Here is a 20157-nt window from a genome sequence, read left to right on the forward strand (position 1 = left end):
AACAAGTTAAAAAGCAGTAAGTTCTGCTAGGCCGAACTTTTAATACCCTCCACCATTTGCAACGCATTTGGAAATTTTTAAAAAATAAAATCCTTAAAAAAATTCTGTTAAAATTTTAAAAATACCGAATATAGCCGTTGTATTGGGGTCTATACGACGTGGACATACATAGGCATTGTTTGTCATAAGCCATTAAGTAAATTCGAAACTTGAAATAAACGGCGAATAAAGTAGCTAAAATCATCAAAATATCGTATATAAGGAGGTGCCGTTAAATTGGAGCTGTGCGAAGACCTAGACCAGCATAGACAATTTTCTGTCACAGGCTGTAGCATCTATTACGAACTTCAAATACCACATCTCAAACAACTTCGGTGGGTATTGTACCTAAAATCGTCAAAATACCGAATATAGAGAGGTACTGATATATGGGGCCTATACGAAGACCTGGACCCGCACAGACAATTTTCTGTCACAGACTGTAGTTCCCATAACGAACTTCAAATACCAATTTTGAAACAATTCCGGTGAATAATGTCGCTAAAATCATCAAAATACCGAATATAGGGAGGTACAGTTATATGGGGGCTATATGAAGACGTGGACCTGCACAGACAATTTTCTGTCACAGACTGTAGATCCCATAACGAACTTCAAATACCAATTTTGAAACAATGCCGGTGAATAATGTCGCTAAAATCATCAAAATACCGAATATAGGGAGGTACAGTTATATTGGGGCTATATGAAGACGTGGACCTGCACAGACAATTTTCTGTCTTAGGGTGTAGTATCCATTTTGAACTTCAAATACCAAATTTGAAACAATTCCCGTGAATAATGACGCTACAATCATCAAAATACCGAATATCGAGAGGTACCGTTATATGGGGGCTATATGAAAACGAGGACCTACATGGCCCATTTATGAACTTAACCTGCCTACTGGAAAAATAAACATGTGTGCACAATTTTAGCCATCTATCTCAATTCATTCGAAAGATAGCGTGATTACAACAGACAGACGGACAGACAGACAGACGGACAGACAGACAAACAGACAGACAGACGGACATCGCTAAATCGACTTAGAATTTTACGCTGATCAAGAATATATATAGTTTGTTGGGTCTGATATTAGTATTTCGAGGAGTTACAAACGGAATGACAAAGTTAATATACCCTCCCTAGTATGGTGGAGGGTACAAAAAGCACTGTAAAAAATTGTAACACCGTAAATTGGTCACAGGCTGAGGATGTATTGCATCAAGCACGACTGATGCTTCAAAACTTGTTCTGATTAAGATCATTCATCATTCAGGACAGGACAACGAAAGCTGGTATATTCAATCACCCTACAGTAGGGCAATGATGGGATTTAATCTCATCCATAATAAACATACACTTTCTCACATTTAACATTTTTCAAAACCATGTTTAACCAACAATTCCTCAATCCGTGCGAGCCTTATGAGCTTGATTTGTGCGCGAGAGAATATATATTTCAAATTAACTCAAATGCCCTCAAGAGATGATAAATTATTTTGCATTAATTCAAGCATTAACATTTAAAAAAATACATATCTACATTGTTCTCGTTAATTGTTAAATTGTTTCGAAGTCACTGAAGTCACACAAATATTGACAATTTGTTGGAGCAACAAACGGCAATCCAACTCCCCTCCCACAGCAACAATACGCCAAAAACAAACATTTTACCATACAATAACAAAAAAAAAAAAAAAATACAGAAAAACCAACAACGAAAAGCAACAATGCAAGGTGAAATATTGAAATCAACTGGAAATCGCTGCTACTCTGTTGAAAAATCCACTCTCCTTTGCCAGCAATTCATTGAATGAAGCTTTAAAGTTAAAAACTCAACTCACACGAAACTTTGCACACAAATCCGATGAATACAAAAGGCAACAATAGCTCTGGCGCTGGCTTCGATGTCGTCGACGTCACCCAAAAACAACAGCGTTGACCAACAACAAAAAGTCAAACAAATGCAAAAGTAAAAAAACCAAAACGAAACGAAAAGCAATCTCATAAAATGGAAAGGAAACCAAAAATGAACGGAAAATGAAATGCAAAAAAATCAAAAGCAAAGGCAAATGGCAAAAAATTGAAATAAAAGTTAAATTCATAGAAAATAGAAATATGTACCTCTGTACAATATTTATGCAAATTTTAATAATAACAGAAATCACAATGCTATGTTATCTTTGATAACATAGCTCTGTTAGGCCCCGTGTGGCGTATACTTGATGTTGTGTTAACTCTAACTGGGTACAGAGGTTATGTACCAGTTAGTACGGTCAGGTTTTTAGACCAATAATTGCCTCGGACAAAATAGGTTTCAGAATATTTGCAGTTGATCTACCCGTATCCGTCTCACCGGCTGTTGCCTACAATAAAGTTCAAACTAGGTATATATTCTTACAAAACTCAGATCACGTTAGTAGATTGGCAAAACAGCTTAACTTCTACTGGAGGATCCCCCCACAAAAGTTCAAAATTTGAAGAAGCTAAAAAGTGTCAGTCGGTTTTGTAGACATATGTATACCCTTAGCCATTTTTTCGATTATTTACATATATTTTGACTTCTGTTATGATTACTCAAATTGTTGATCCTCTGTGGAGTAGGTTCCGAAGGAATGCGTCAATATTGCCCATTTCGTATCGCTCCTAAATAAATATGATAAAAATATGGCGACGTGCCAGGTTTTGGACAATATCGACTACTTCCTTCACTTTATACGGGATTTGAGATAATTTTTAGAAAATGTCAAAATGTGCCAGAGGTACCAGATATAGTCGACCGAAGTATTTCATACTTCATCTAATACAGATAAAAATATTAGAATGGGGCACAATTTTAAGAATATTCACCTCAGGTTTCTGGCAAAGAGAGATATATTTAGATATAGCAAGTTGTAAAGAATAGCTGGCTTCTTTTTCAAGTTATGACAGATAAAAGTATTGAAAATTGGCAACCATTGTAGGTGAGTTACCAGAAGGGTTTCGCAGATATATATCATCTTTACAACAGATGTTGTAAATGTTTGTGTGTGTGCAATTTGAGGAGAGTTGGATGCTTATTTTGTTTTCTTTGAGCGTTTTGTTTTTCAAAATCTGGAATCCTTTGTTGGGGAGGTACCAGAAGAAATGATCCGATGTCTACCATCTTTAGAACAGCTTTTGTGTTGATGGAAATATTGCGATGTAGCAAGTCTGAATGGAATCGGATTTTAATTTCGCGTTGTATGAGCTTCACGGTTATTCAAAATTTTGAGCCTTTTGTGGGGGAGGTACCAGAAGGAGTGGACCGATTTATTCCATATTCATACCAAACCGTGGGTTAATAAAAATATTGAGCTGTGTGTAATTTGAACGCAATCGGACTCTTACATCACATTTTCTAAGAGTTTATTATTCAAAATGTTGACCCTTTGTGGGGGAGGTACCTGATTGAGTTGACCGATATTGTTCATTTTCGCACCTGACCTAGCACTGATGCAAATATTAGGATTTGCAAAGTTAGAGCAAAATCGGATTATCCTCTCCTTTCTGTGCAGTAAAAGTATTTTTTTAAGTGTCGACGTTTTGTGGGGGATGTAACAGGAGATATGGAACATCTCCGGACTCGATCTAAGTTTGATAATAATAACGATGTACCAAATCGGATACTCCCCCCGAAAGTTATTGTGCGAACCAGCCAGCCACACAGGCAGACAAACGGACGTATGAATATCGCTAGATCAACTCAAACTGAAACGAATTTGGTCCAAAGAGACCTAGGGTTTAAAACCGTTATTTCGATGAGGCACGTTTTGGAGGTATCAAAAGATGTATGCCTTCTATAGCCAAATGGCAAGGGGTATACAAATTAAAATATTCAAAGGTTTCCGTTTGATTTGGAACTTGAAAAAATTATTCGGAACAACTCGAGGTTAGTAAAATCTCTGCGATTTTTACGAAATTGTGTCCAGGGGTAGGTATCTTCCGATTCCGGGAATCTACTTTTTTCTTTGGGACGAACCCGGGACGCTAGATTTTTTATCCGAAAGTCCGCATTAATATAGGATTATTTGAAAGCTTATGAAAATACCTTTTTATCATTTGTTCGGAAGAAAAAAGTCGAAAGGGTCCATTATGGGGGTCCACGAAATCGATGGTAAATTATAGCTGACACTTGGTGGATAAGTATTTTCAAAGGCTTTCAAATGATACTTATATTGTCTATATCGGCTAATTGAAGCCAAGTCTAACCATGATCTTAAGCCACGGAGTTTTGGGTCCCGGGTCTGTCCCCAAGAAAAAAGTAGTTTCACAGTGTAAAAATACCAAGAATAGATTAGCAAAATCAGTTAATTTCATCTGGTAGGTCTCCCGAAAAAATCAAAAGTTCAAGAAAGCATTTCAAAAACTGACTTTTTACAAAAACCTTATAGTCGAAAAACGGTTCTTTTTGGGGGTCACGAATTTTGTGCCAAATTATAGCTGACACTTGTAGGATTTTCGAAAGCTTTCACATTATACCTACGGTGTCTATAATAGACAAGTGGTTTCAGGTCTACCCAGGTTCTTGAATGCGGAATTTTTGGTCAAAAATCTGAAGTCCCGGGTTCGTCCCTCAAGCAAAAAGTAGTTTCCCGCAATTCGGTGTCAAAATGCATGGTAGGTCTTCCAATAGAACTTGAAAATTTGAAGAAAACATGGAAATATACGCTTGATTTGGTAGTTGAAAAAAAAAATATTTCAAAAAACTCTAGTTTAGTAAAAACTATGATTTTTTCGAAATTTTTTTTCCAGAGGTTACCCTGGGTCCCCCAAAAAGTCCATGTGAGTCCATGAAATTGATGCCATGTAATACCTGACATTTGTTGGGTGGGTATTTTCAAAATCTTTCAAATGATACCCATAATTTCTTTAACGGGGGAGAGGATCCAGGTTTAACCAGGGTCTCAAATCCGAACTTTTGGTCAAAAATTTGGGGTCCGTCCCGGAATCATGATAAAAGTACCTATCTAGAAAAAACTTTCTGGAAAAAAATTCAAAAAAAAAAATAGAAGAGTTTTTTATAAATTAGAGTTAAACCAAGTATTCTTTGAAAATCCCCATTTAATAGTCCTTAAAAAAATATTCTTTGAAAAATCCACTTTTGTTGCCAACAGAGTCCTTTACCATTACCAAAACAAAACTACTGTTTACTTTTTCTCAAAAAACATAGAAACTCAATGAGGACGCTCTCTCGAAAATAGAGAAATAGAGTGAAACGATTTCATTTACTGGCGAAAAACTCTCATTTCCCCACAGACATTTCTTCAACCAAGTTGGTAGGCACCCCAAACACCTTCACTGTCTCGTTGATGACACACGTCGTCACTCGGTCATTGTTGGTTATTTTGTTGCTATAGTGGGTGAAACGCAAAAAGGAGAGAGTAGAGAGAGAGAAAGTAGGAGCTATGAGAAGAAATGCAACAGCAACAACATTTAATATGAACTCTTAATGGAAATGAATTTTTGGTTTCACACTTCGTAGTAATGCCACAACACAGCGTTGGTTGGTTGGTTGGATGACTGCTTAGCGTCAGTCAGGTTGCAATCGCATAAAATTCCACATGAAAAATTTTCCATTGCTAAAAGGGATAACGAAATATTTCCGCTCAGGAAAACACAAGCATTCTTAGGTTGTTTTTCGTTGTTTGTAATCCATGAAGGTCAATGAATTCAATAGAATAAGTAGGTACCTAGTAGCTACCTAGCTAAATACATATGTTTGTACAGACTGTGTGAAAATGTTAATTGATGCAATTTACAATTACTGCTATTGATTAAAGTTCAATGTTTATTATCTGTTAAATTATTTTATTATCTATTTATATTGCGGATTTTTATTAGTATTTTGCGTATTATATTATTATTTTTCATTAATATATTTATTGGTTTATTTGTCTATTTTTTATTTTGTTTTTTTTTTTATATTTATTACACTAATGAAATATTTGGGTAAATTTTATTTTATAAATTGTAATACTCACAAATTAAGAGACAATTAATTGATTAATCGACAGCCATTGACTTACCTAAAATGAAAAAAAAAAATATTTGTTATTAAAAATCGATTAGAAAATATTTAAAATCTACAGGGTGAGATAAAAAACAATAGAAGTCAAGCGCTATATTTTTAATTTTTTTTTAAATTTTATTGAATGAAAGCAAAAATGTCGGAAATTGCATCAAAATTTAGAATAAGTTAAGACTTATTCGAATCGGTCACCTTTGGCACGAATTATGGCCTTCAAACGGCCAATGAAATCGTCACACGCTGCCCGAATGTTACTCTGCGGTATTTTGGCCCATTTCCGGCGAAGCGCTTAGTTGAGGTGATCGACACTTTGGTATTTTTTAGTGCCAACCTTGCTTTCCAAAATACTCCAGACACAATAGCCCAACGGATTGGTATCCGGAGATTTTGGTGGAAATGAAGCGAGGAACCTCATTTTGTAATCATTTTTGGGTGGCGGGTGCCGAGTGCGAAAGTAGTGAGTCCTGTTGGAATGTCCAAGGTCCGCGGCCAAAATGTTTGCCTTCCCAAGGCTTTAATACACCCTCCAGAATATTTTCGCCATAATATTCGGCATTTATTCTGATGCCACGGTCGATAAATACGAGCGGAGAGCGACCATCGGCTGTTATGGCGGTCCACACCATCGCCATGGCCGGCGCTTGAGTTCTGGTGGCCAACCGAAGGTGCACACTGTCAGCTAATCTCTTTGGCAAGTAAACACGATCATTTTGTTTGTTTACAAACTACTGGACGACGAATATTTTCTCATCGGAGAAAACCAAATTCAGCAGTTCACCACTTTCGACCAAGCGAAGCAACTCTTTAGCTCTTTTGAGTCTATTTTCATTCTTTTGCGCTGTAAGTTCTTGCACTTCATGGAATTTCAATGGCTTTACCTCGAGCTCATTTTTCATTATTTGCCGAATGGAATATTGCGATATGTTCAGCTTACGAGCCATTTTTCGGCCACTGCGACGTGAGTTTCGATCAAGTCGCATCTTTACTTTTCGAACCATTTCTGCTGATGTTGCTGTTCTGTTCTTCCGTCCACTTCCTTGACATCGGGCTACGCTACCAGAATCACGGTAACGAGCTATGGTACGAGACACAAAATATTTGTTCACATTTAAATGCTGGAGTGCTCTAACGATAGCCACTTGTGGCTTTCCAGTCAAATATAAAAAATCACACTATCACGCTTGAATTCCATCACGATTATTTTTTTTTTTTTTTTTTTTTGGAAAATTCTCACCAAAATGATTTTGTACGCTTGTAGACAGTATAATGAGCTATCACTGTCGGACGAGTGGCTTAGAAATGACAGCAGTCTGAAGTTGGTTGCAGTTTTTTCATCGCATCCTGTAAATGGGAGCTATAGCTGTATCTGAACCAAATCTGAATTATTTGCTTCTTGGCTGAATTCCATAGGATGGGCCAAAATTCTGTTCATTTGGATTGATATTGGCCATTTGGTGCATAATTAACTCGAATTTGGTTGAAGATTATATGGGAGCTATATCCTGAACCGATCTTGACAAAATTTAAGGCACTTATTATTGAGCTGTATCTGATATCTAGTACCAAATATCATTGTTGTGAAGTTCATATTACGCGTGTGAGGGACTTAAAACCTCAAAGTCGGATGAAACATATCTATGGGAGTTATAGCTATATCTGAACTGATTTTCACCAAATTTGAAGTAATTGTTTCTAGGATGAATACATACGGAATTGTCAAGATTTAGTTCATTTGGGCTGATATTAGCCATTTGGTGCCCAATAAACCTGTTATTGGATAAAGATGTATATGAAAGCTATATCCAAATCTTTTCCGATCCCGATACAATTTTACAGAGATATATCTGGACAGTATCTGATATCTGGTACCAAAGATCATTGTTGTGGTGTGCATATTACGTATGTGAGGGACTTAAAACCTCAAAATCGGAAGTGACATATATATGGCAGATATAGTTATATCTAAAGCGATTTTCACCAAATTTGATGTGCTTACTTTTAGACTAGATTCGGTCGGATGTGCCAAAACTCAGGGCATTTTGGGACTGGTATTAGCCATTTGATGAACAATTAACACTAAATCGGTTGAAGATATATATGTGAGCTATATCTAAATTGAAACCGTTGCTCACCAATTTCAATAGTGTTCGTCCCTTCGTTTCGAAATTTTATTGTTTCGAAAATTTTCATCTCAATCGGATAATAAATGCGACATGCATTTTGTTCACAAAAATATATGGATAGATGGATTGACATGCCTAAATCGACCCAGAAAGTGATTCTATGAAGATCGTCAATAGTAACGATGGGTGCACAAAGACATAATACCCTTATCACTATGTGGTGTAGGATAAAAAAAAAAAAAATAAACCCTTTTTCAATAGCCGAAAATGACAACATTTTTCTTAAAATAGTAGGAATTGGATTCTGAGATACTGATAGGGGGCCATAAATGGGTGAATCGAATTCAAACTTCCTAAAATGGATTTCGTCCAAATATAAATGTGATCTGAAGCCTTTATTTCTATATGCAACATTTAAGCCTGTCATATGATATAAGCCTTTTTTAGTCTAATGAAGGTATGAGAAGGCATTTTTCTCCTTTGTCCAAAAAGAAAATTCTGCCAAGGAAATATGGTTCAAACCATTTAATTAATGCACAGGTAATATAGAAGTATTTTTCATTTGGCATGTAGGCCCTTTAGAAAGCACAGATTTACGAATGAGTTTTATACCCTCTACACGCAGAGAAAAAATATTTTTCACTATGGTTGCAGAAACCATAACTATTGTTGCCACAACTTTTATATGTTTGTAGCAAACATGTGAATTGCATATTTGAAAATACTATGTTCCCTGCAACCATAATTTCCAAAATTTAAATCGAATTTTTGTAATATGATAAAAATAATTTACAATACCAATGGTCTTCACAATCATGTTGCTAATAAATTTACAATACATTTTGTAGAATTTTAAAATAATATTGTAAATTGTATGCGCTTGAGAGCTGAGCGTGTCAAAACATGTTAGTTTGATTGGAGAGTTCGAAGAAGTACTACGTGCGTAAATTTAAGAGTGATATAAAAGTGAACATTTAAAACTTTTACTTAATACAATAAATATTAAAGAGTCATAAAATAATGACACATGCTATCTATAAATACAATAAAATAAAGTGAGTTTATTTCGCGTTCGCTTACAACTATTTTGAATGTGACTTTTTCTGAAAAAGAAAAGTAAAAGTTCTATTTAATGGCAAAAAATTATTAAAAGTACATATATGTAACTAAGTCACTGTAATACAATTAGCTTCAAGGAAAAGTACATCATTGAAAATGTATAAAACACGTGTTTTCAGAAAATTCAAAACATGTGCACTTTTTAATATATATTTGTTTAGTTCGAAAATACATATTTTCAATTTTAACAATATATATTTTCAATTTTAACAATACATATTTTCAAATTTAACAATACATATTTTCAAACTTAACAATACATATTTTCAAATTTAACAATATATATTTTCAAACTAAGAATATATATTGTCCAATTTTAAAATATGTATTTTAAAAAATTACAATATCTTGTTTTGGATTGAAAATATGTATTGTTAAAGTTTACAATATTTTGTGTTGAGTGTTGTGATCCCGGAGCATTTGCATTAGCTTCTGCATTCACTGCCTCTCGCTAGTTTTTGTTTGGCATTCAGAGAAGACGGATCACAAAAAAAGAAAAAAAATGAATTCACGTAAATTGTTGAAAACAACATTCCAAAACAAAAAAGAAATAGTTTCAGTGGTTTTTGATGGAATTAATGACTACGATTTGTTTATAAATAAAGGTAAAAGATGTATAAAAAGTGTTAATATTGTGAAAGTTCTAATTAATCATGCAGTGACTAATAAAAAATATTAAGTGAAAAACTCTATAAACAATTTAAAGAATTATGTTAATTATTTGTTTTATACATCTCATATAAAAGTGCAATACTCAAAAAAAAGAACAGAAAAATGTTCAGTCGTACGCTTTAACACATTTCATGTTTTTGTTTGTTTATTTTGTGTGAATCATCTCATCATGAAAAGGTTGGGTGGTTGAACACACAAAACAAACAAAGCATAGAGAGAAGTAAAGAGATTATCGTTTTGGGGAAAATGTTTTTAGTGCAAAATTGAACGTGAATATTGGGAACATTGAAGGTTCATGGACATTGATGTGATTTTTAAAATTGACATATTATTTTATTATTAAATAATTTTTAATAAAATATTTAACCATCTTTATTTATTATAGTAAAGGAAACCTATAATATTCCATCAACTGAAGAAGTTCAAATTTTTAACAAGAAATTTTTAATAAAACCAAACATATTCACCGATTTGGTGGAACAGTATCTATCGTCAACGGATTTTATATTGGACGTAAATTTAATAAGTGAGTACCCACAAATTAAATATATTTAAAGTTGTGGTCACGTAATTAGAACATGAACTGTGGTAAGCATTTTTTGAAGTGTTTAAAAAAAAATAATAATTCTGAGCTCTTAGATATACTAAATTTTTTTTCATCTGTAAACTATTTTCAAAAAAAGCAGTAAAGTAAATATTTCCACGTTATTTTATAAAAACTTTTATTTATTAAAAATTGCATAAAATAATTTTCTATTTTCACACTAAACCTCTTAAGTGCAGTATATCTAAGTGTTCAGAATTATATTATTTTTAAAAAATACTTCTAAGAATGTTCACCACAGTTCATGTTCTAATTAGGTGACCACCACTGTATATGTATGTAAATATAATGTGTAATTTCTAAACTAATTTTCGTTGTAGATGATAATTCTTCTTATTCCACCTCAGACTCGAATGATGAATTGGAATCACAGGCTTCCAGTTCACAAAATATAATATTTGGAAGTACACAGCCTCAGGTTATTAGAACTTTAACATGTATAACCGATTATATTTTTAACCAAAGCCAGGGGAATATTTTTATTGACAAAAATGCTTATCCTTCTGTTCCATCAACGCAGGTATGTAAAAATGTTTCTTAATTTAAAATCTTTTCAGTCATTATTAACCCCTTTTTATTCCCGAAGGAAATAAAAGAATATCCTGAAATTAAGCAATTATTGCAATGTAATAGTCTGCAAAATAAGGATAGGATAAAGGATAACTATTATAGCAAAGAGTATAGTGTCAAATATCCTGAGCCAAAATGTGAATAGACGGTATGTAAATCCTAAACACTTAACAATTTGTTTATATTCAGAGATTCTTTTTCAATTTGCAGTTTATATAAAGATGATTTGTTACAACTTTCCCGATCAATAATAGAAGTATTTCCATCGGAAGTTAGAGAAATCTATTACGTACCCTTTACAAAAGGTCATTTGGCAAAGGGTAAATTGTTTGACGCATACAATAATAAGAGAACACAATTAAGTGCAGCAGGACTGATAAATAGACGTGAAAACGTGAAAAAGAAATGTGAGTATGCTTAAATATAAGAATATTTATATGTTTTGAAAAACAATACGTTCTTTTAGCAAATCATACGCAATTGTCGGAAGATCACGAAACTGGCATATCAGCAGATGAATTGAAAATTCTTGAAACAACGAATGTAGATTGGAAGAAAACAAGAGAACTTTGGATTAAATCTCATTCCTATCGACAAAACGAATTACAAAACAACGAGTTAAGTACTATTGACTATATACAAAAATACAACATTCATCTTAATGAGAACTTTCATGAATTGGTAAGTCTTTGAATTATTAATATTATGTAAATTTCGATTAATATTGTTCATATACTTCTTTCAATTGAATTTTCGTAATATTAATAATTGTATACTATATGTTAGATTTAAAATGTTAATTTATATTATTACCTGTAAAATTAAATAAAATTTGATTTATAAAACACTATCCAAGATGTTTTTAATAATAGGGTAAGTGTGCCTAAGTTCGGCATGTCCCAGTAGTCGGCACTTTTTATTTTTAAGCCCAAATAAATGAAACTATTATAACTAAATGTATTTTGTTTACTTCAAATATATTGCCAGCTATCTTTGTGTACAATTTCGCTAAGAAAAGATGATTTATTCAAATAAAAATTAAATTTTTGTCTGTGAAGGTCATCAACAATCCATATTCTTAAGAAAAGTACGATAAAGACGTCGAATCAGTTAAACTAAACAAAAATATTATATTTTAATGAATTAATTTATTATTATTATTAATTATTTTTACAAAAAATTTGGTTTGCCGACTGTGGGAACATGCCATACCGCCAATTGGCAAGTGGTGCCGACTACTGGCAAAAAAGCATTGTTTTAATAAAACTACAAATTTATGAAATTTAATAAAAATTTATTAAAACTTTATTTATTATTGCAAAAACTATACAAAATTTCGAATCTGAATAAATTAACTTTGTAATAATTGAAAAGTTCCACTCAGAATGGTGAGCGATTAAAAACGCGAAAATCCTAAAAGTGCCGACTACTGGTACACTTACCCTATACATAATATTAAAAAGGTAGAGTATAAGAAATGGTTGGGGCAAACATATATATTGTAACTTTTTAAAAATATATATTTTCAGGCCAAAAAAAGTTTAGTAAAATCTTACCAATCAAATTATTGGGGCAAACATATATATTGTAACTTTTTAAAAATATATATTTTCAGGCCAAAAAAAAGTTTGGTAAAGTCTTACCAATCAAATTATTGGGACAAACAAGTAAATGGTTGGGGAAAACATATATATTGTAACTTCTTAAAATATATATTTTCAGACCAAAAAAAGTTTAGTAAAATCTTATCAATCAAATGATGGGGACAAACATGTAAATGGTTGCCGAAAACATATATATTGTAACTTTTTAAAAATATATATTTTCAGGCCAAGAAAATATTTGATAAAATCTTACCAATCAAATGATTGGGACAAACATGTAAATCGTTACAGAAAACATATATATTGTACCTTTTTAAAATATATATTTTCAGGCTAAAAGAACGTTTTATAAAATCTTACCAATCAAATGATTGGGACAACCATGAAACTGGTTGGGGCAAACATTTATATATACAGTTTACATAGCCTAACCAAAAACATGTTTGCAGCGACAATATTACATAATAGAATCCAACCATATATTTACCATATATATTTTGCTCTTCGAATATTGTTGGCTGAACCATATTTTTTTCTCTGCGTGTACCAAACGTAGTATGGAGGGTATATTAAATTAATGTAACTCATCGAAATAATAATTTTAGACCCAACAAAGTATATATATTCTTGATCAGCGTAAAATTCTAAGACAATGTAGCGCTGGCCGTCCGTCCGTCTGTCCATTTGTTGTAATCACGCAACAGTCAAAAGGAATGAAGATATGAAAATATGAATGAATTTTGCACAGATCTGTCTTTTGTCTGCAAGCAGGTCAAGTTTGAAGATGGGCTACATCGGTCCACAGCCCCCATATAACGATACCCCCCATATTCGGTATTTTGATGATTTTAGCCACACATTTGAATGGAATTGTCTGAAATTCCACACAAGGAGTTCCTTGTGAGTACTTTACCCTCTGTAAGAGAATTGTCTATATAGGTCCACGATATCGTATATTCCTCATATGACAGAATTTTAAATGGATTTTTTTTTTTGGAAATTTCCTAATTCGTTCCAAATTGTACAAATGGTGCATATTCAAAACGCGGCTCGGCCGAACTTACTGCTTTTTTTGTTTTCTTTTAATATAAATGTTTTTAACATGCTTTCTTTATTAAATAGTAGAAGTGAAGCTATATACCAGGATTATTATTTCCTTCATCCTATCCAATTACTTTTATTATAGGGTAATACACATGTGACCCAACTTTTCTTCGATTATTTTGCATTTGCACTGTTTTAATTCAAAATTAATACATTAGACAACCTTACCGATGAAATAGAAATAAGTAAAAAAGCTGTAAGTTCAGCCAGGCCGAACTTTAAATACCCTCCACCATTTGGAACGAATTTGACAATTCTCAAAAAAAAATAAAATCCGTTAAAAATTCAGTTAAAATCTTCCGAATATAGCTGTTGTATTAGGGTCTATGCGACGACATGGACCTGCATAGGTAACATTTTTCATAAGCCATTATAATATTCAAATACGAAACTAAAAAAAATCGGTAATACTGCAGCTAAAATCATAAAAATACCGATTATCGGGAGGTACCGTTTTATGGGGGCTATATCAAACACCTGCACAAGTAATTTTCTGTCATAGACTGTAGTATCCATTACGAACTTCAAATACCAAATTTGAAACAATTCCGGTGAATAATGTTGCCAAAATCATCAAAGTACCGAATATCGGGAGGTACCGCTATATAGGGGCTATACGAAGACGTGAACCATCAAAGTACCGAATATTTGGAAGGTACAGTTATATGGGGGGTATACCAAAACATGGACCTACATCAATACCAAAAGTCCTGCAGATATAATATACATTTGAAATTTTATCAACCTACTTCATTTAGTTCGGAAGCTAGAGTGATTTCCTCAGACGAACAGACGGATATACGGACGGACATCGCTAAATCGACATAGAATTTTATGCTTATCAAGAATATATACACTTTGTGGGGTCTAAAATGTATATTTCGAGGTGTTACAAACGGAATGACAAACTTAATATATCCACCATACTAGGTGGAGGGTAAAAAAGTGCAAGAATTTACACCACAACAAAAAGAAAACATTCGTTGTCCAGCAGTTTATCGTGTTTACTTGCCAAAGGGGTCAGCCGAAAATGTGCACCTTCGGTTGACCACCAGAACTCAAGCGCCGGCCATAGTGATGGTGTGGGCCGCCATAACAGCCGATGGTCGCTCTCCGCTCGTATTAATCGACCGTGGCATCAGAATAAATGCCGAATATTATCGCGAAAATGTTCTGGAGGGTGTATTAAAGCTTTGGGCACGCAAACATTTTGGCCGCAGACCTTGGACATTCCAACAGGACTCAGCACCGTCGCAATCAGCACGCGCCACCCAAGAGGTTCCTCAAAAATGATGTTCCTCGCTTCATTTACAGCGCACAATGACCACCAAAATCTACGGATACCAATCCATTGGACTATTATGTCTGGATTATTTTGGAAAGCAAGGTTGGCACTAAAAAATACCAAAGAGTCGATCACCTCAAGCAACCGCTTCGCCGGGAATGGTACAAAATAACGAAGAGCAGCATTCGGGCAGCGTGTGACGGTTTCATTGGCCGTTTGGAGGCCATAATTCGTGCCAAAGTTGACCAAATCTAAACTTATTCTAAAAGTTGATGCTGTTTCCGACATTTTTTGCTTTCATTCAATAAAATTAAAAAAAAAAAAATGTAAAAATTATGGCATTTGACTTTGTTGCAGTTTTTTTTTTTTTTTTATCTCAACCTGTATATGTTTTCAAGTTTTTTTCTTTATTAAATAAGATAAGTGAGTGTTAGTGAAGATGTATGCCAGGATTATTATTTCCCTCGAACTTATCCAATGACTTTTACTATAGGGCAATATATATTTCATCCAACTTTTCTTCGATTAATTTTCATTTATTTTTTTTTTTTTTTAAATCGAAACCTATTGCATTAGACCACCTTTCCGAAAAGATAAGATACAAAAAAAATAGACATGCAACTAATTTATTGCACGATTTGATCATCTTGTCATCAAATAACGGTTATCAAGAGTAATTTAGTTGGACAAATTAATTTAGCGAATAAATTTACACATGGCTGTCGAACAGACCGACTTACTGACCAACTAAATGACTCCGGTTTTTGGGCGGTTTATTTGGTAGGCTTTGAATTTCACACTAAATTTTCCAGTTCGCATTAGTTTAAATTACAGTCTTTGTTGTTGTCATTGTTTTTTGTTGTTGTAAATTTCCAAGTGGTGGTGACAATTATTATTTTTTTTTTTTTTTGTAAAATGTCAAATTTAATAAAGTTATGGGGCGTTTATTTTGGGAGGTAAAGGGGTCTTAATCATCGTCAGCCGTAACACCATCGCCTTTGGCAATGTCGAAAGATGGATGAATTGTGTTCGGCTGGCCTGGTTGGGTGTTAACTGGTTGTGCTGACCAACACCACAGCTCTTGTTGTTTTTTTTTTTTTTTTTTTTTTTCTGAAGTATCCATAAATAAATATTACCCATAATGGGTGTCACATATTTAATACTTTGCTGTTGTTGTGGCTTGTTGTTTTTTTGATGTTGATAATGTTGTTTCTTTGTAATTTGGCTTTGGCGGTATTTTCCAATAATCGATAAATAACAGACAGTAACGAAGTAAATAAATTACAATAAATTTTAAAGTTTAAAAGGAGTCGGGTGTTGGTGTGGGGATGTGGGTGGTACGAGGGAATTTTTAATATTTATACAGGGTTATCCATTTGTGGTTTCAAAAGCCTAGAGCTATAATATAACCCTTTCATGACTCAACCGAGAGTTAATTTGCTCGGCTCGGAATTTTTTCCAGTAATATTGCCGGAGACACAATATACCAAGGGGACCAAGGGATTCCAAGGAATCTTAAATCAATTATTTAGAAAAAATTTAAAATGCAGGAACTTCTGGTGTATTTTGCCAGCAAATGGGCCATGTCGATCCACGTTTTTGTATAACCCCCATATAACGGTACGTCTCCATATTCGGCATTTTTATGATTTTAGTAACATTATTCATCGGACTTTTTTAAATTTTTGTATTTAAAGTTCGTAATGGGTACTACAGCCTATGACAAAAAAACACAAATGCAGACCTACGTCTTTGAATAACCAGCATATAACGGTAGCTTCCAATATTCACATCGGAATCTTAAAATTTTTCAGAATAATCAATTTAAGATTCTTTGGAATCCTTTGATTTTAAGTATAATTTGTGTCTCCGGCAATATCACTGGAAAAATTCCAAGCAGAGCAAATTAACTCCTTGATGAGTCATGAAAGATTTATATTACAGTTTCATACTTTGGAAATCACAAATGGATAACCCTGTATAATTCTGAAAATCCACCCACACTTACATCCCCACATTTTTCCCCGGAATTGGTACTACAGCCTATTTTAAAAAATTACATGTGCAGGTCCTCGTCTTCGTATAACCCCAATTTAACGGTGTTCAATTAAACGGTATTTTTGAAAGAAATTTTTATACCCTCACCCATACAGACGATTTTAAACCCTAGGTCTCTTTGGACCAAATCCGTTTCAGGAAAACGTGAACCTATACAGGGTGAAATGAAAAAAACTGCAACCAACTTCAGACTGCTGACATTTTTAAGCCACTCGTCCGACAGCTGTTAAAATTATTCCAGTGACAGCTCATGTTTACAAGCGTGCAGCAAAAGCATTTTGGTAAGAATTTTCCCGAAAAAAGTTATTCGTGATGGAATTCAAGCGTGATAGTGTGATTTATTTATATATTTGGCTGGAAAATCCCAAGTGGCTATCGTTAGAGCACTCCAGCATTTAAATGTGAATCAGCAGAAATGGTTCGAAAAATAAAGAAGCGATTTGATCGAAACCCGTGTCGCAGTAGCCGAAAAATGGTTTGTGAGCTGAACATATTGCAATACACCATTCGCCAAATATTGAAAAATAGGCTCGGGATAAAGCCATTGAAATTCCAAATAAGGGCAAAAACTTACACCGCAACAGAAGGAAAATAGGCTCAAAAGAGGTAAAAAGTTGCTTCGCCTGGCCATAAGTGGTGAACTGCCGAATTTGGTTTTCTCCGATTAGAAAACATTCGTTGTCCCGCAGTTTGTAAACAAAAAATCATAGTGTTTACTTGCCAAAGAGGTAAGCTGAAAATGTGCACCTTCGGTTGGCCACCAGAACTCAAGCGCCGGCCATGGCATTGGTGTGGGCCGCCATAACAGCTGATGGTCGCTCTTCGCTCGAATTAATCGATCTTGGCATCAGAATAAATGCCGAATGTTATCGCGAAAATATTCTGAAGGTTGTATTAAAGCCTTGGGCACGTAAACATTTTTGCCGCAGACCTTGGACATTCCAACAGGACTCAGCACCATCGCACTCAGCATGCGCCACCCAAGAATTGTTACAAAATGCGGTTCCTAGCTTCATTTCCAGCGCACAATGGCCACCAAAATCTCCGGATACTGATCCATTGGACTATTGTGTCTGGAGTATTTTGGAAAGCATGGTTGGTACTAAAAAATACCAAAGTGTCGATCACCTCAAGCAAGCGCTTCGCCAAGAATGGGTCAAAATACCGCTGAGCAACATGTGACGGTTTCATTGGCCGATTGAGGGCCATAATTCGTGCCAAAGGTGACCAATTCGAACAAACCGAAACTTATTCTAAAATTTGATGCTATTTCCGAACTGTTTTTGCTCTCATTTAATAAAATTTAAAGAAAAAGTGTAAAAATTATGGCGACTGACTTTGTTGCAATTTTTTATCTCACCCTGTATGGGAGGCATATCAAATTGTGAATCGATTTGACGGAGACATTTTATTCCTCTATACCAGATAACATTGATATAGAGTGCATGAGTTCCACAAAATGGAAACGTACGTCCCGAAATTCACTTCATTTGGGCTGATATTAGCCATTATTTGCACAATAAACCTGAAATCGGATTAAGGATATTTATGAGCTATATCCAAATCTGAACCAATCTTAATAAAATTTGGCAGAAGTTTTTCCGACCTGTACATGATATCTGGTAGAAAATATCATTGTTGACGAATGGATATTACGTGGGGGACTCGGATGAAACCTATATGTGGGAAATATATAGTTATGTCTGAACCGATTTTCACCGAATTCGATGTACTTGCTTCTAGACTGAATTCGGTCGGATGTACCAAAAGTCAGGACTTTTGGACTGATATTGGCAATTTGGAGCACATTTAATCCGAAATCGGATATACAAGGTGAGTAAAAAACCGCAACGAAGTCAAACGCCATAATTTTTTACATTTTTTTTTAAATTTTATTGAATGAAAGCAAAAATTTCGTAAATAACATCAAATTTTAGAATAAGTTTAGATTTGTTCGAATTGGTCACCTTTGGCACGAATTATGGCCTTCAAACGGCCAATGAAATCTCTGCCCGAATGTTGCTCCGCGGTATTTTGGCTCATTCCCGGTGAAGCGCTTGCTTGAGGTGATCGACACTTTGGTATTTTTTAGTGCCAACCTTGTTTTTTTAAAATACTCCAGACACAATAGTCCAACGGATTGGTATCCGGAGATTTTAGTGGCCATTGTGTGCTGGAAATAAAGCGAGGAACCTCATTTTGTAACCATTTTTGGGTGGCGCGTTCTGAGTGCAACGGTACTGAGTCCTGTTGGAATGTCCAAGGTCTGCGGCCAAAATGTTTGCGTGCCCAAGACTTTAATACACCCTCCAGATTATTTTCGCAATAATATTAGGCATTTATTCTGATGCCACGGTCGATTAATACGAACGGAGAGCGACCAACGGATGTTATGGCGGCCCACACCATCACCATGGCCGGCGTTTGAGTAATGGTGGAGCACATTTTCAGCTGACCTCTTTGGCAAGTAGGCACGATCATTTTGTTTGTTTATAAACTGCTGGACCACGAATATTTTCTCATCGGAGAAAACAAAATTCGGTAGTTCACCACTTTTGGCCAAGCGAAGCAACTCTTTAGCTCTTTTGAATCTTTTTTCTTTCTGTAGCGGTGTAAGTTCTTGCACTTTTTGGAATTTCAATGGCTTTACCCCGAGCTCATTTTCCAATATTTCCCGAATGGACTATTGCCATATGTTCAGCTCACGAGCCATTTTTCGGCCACTGCGACGCGGGTTTCGATCAAGTCGCTTCTTTACTTTTCGAACCATTTCTGCTGATGTTGCTGTTCTTCCGTCCACTTCCTTGACGTCGGGCTACGCTACCAGTATCACGGTAACGAACGATGGTACGAGACGCAAAAGATTTATTCATATTTAAATGCTGGAATGCTTTAGCAATAGCCGCTTGTGGTTTTCCAGCCAA

General features: G+C 34.6%; 1 protein-coding gene and 1 long non-coding RNA gene across 4 annotated transcripts in view; one reads left to right on the plus strand and one right to left on the minus strand.

Annotated features, from left to right (window-relative positions):
* The window catches only part of LOC101889302 (neurogenic protein mastermind), a 425563-nt gene that overhangs the window by 169130 nt on the left and 236276 nt on the right, over positions 1–20157 (minus strand). The gene's annotated exons all lie outside the window — the stretch shown is intronic.
* LOC131805358 (uncharacterized) lies at positions 11204–11857 on the plus strand. Its single transcript, XR_009343658.1, has 3 exons — positions 11204–11330; positions 11393–11589; positions 11649–11857. It is a non-coding gene; the product is annotated as an uncharacterized LOC131805358 (long non-coding RNA).

The sequence above is a fragment of the Musca domestica genome, unplaced genomic scaffold, assembly GCF_030504385.1.
Source record: "Musca domestica strain aabys unplaced genomic scaffold, Musca_domestica.polishedcontigs.V.1.1 50, whole genome shotgun sequence".
Lineage (NCBI taxonomy): Eukaryota > Metazoa > Arthropoda > Insecta > Diptera > Muscidae > Musca > Musca domestica.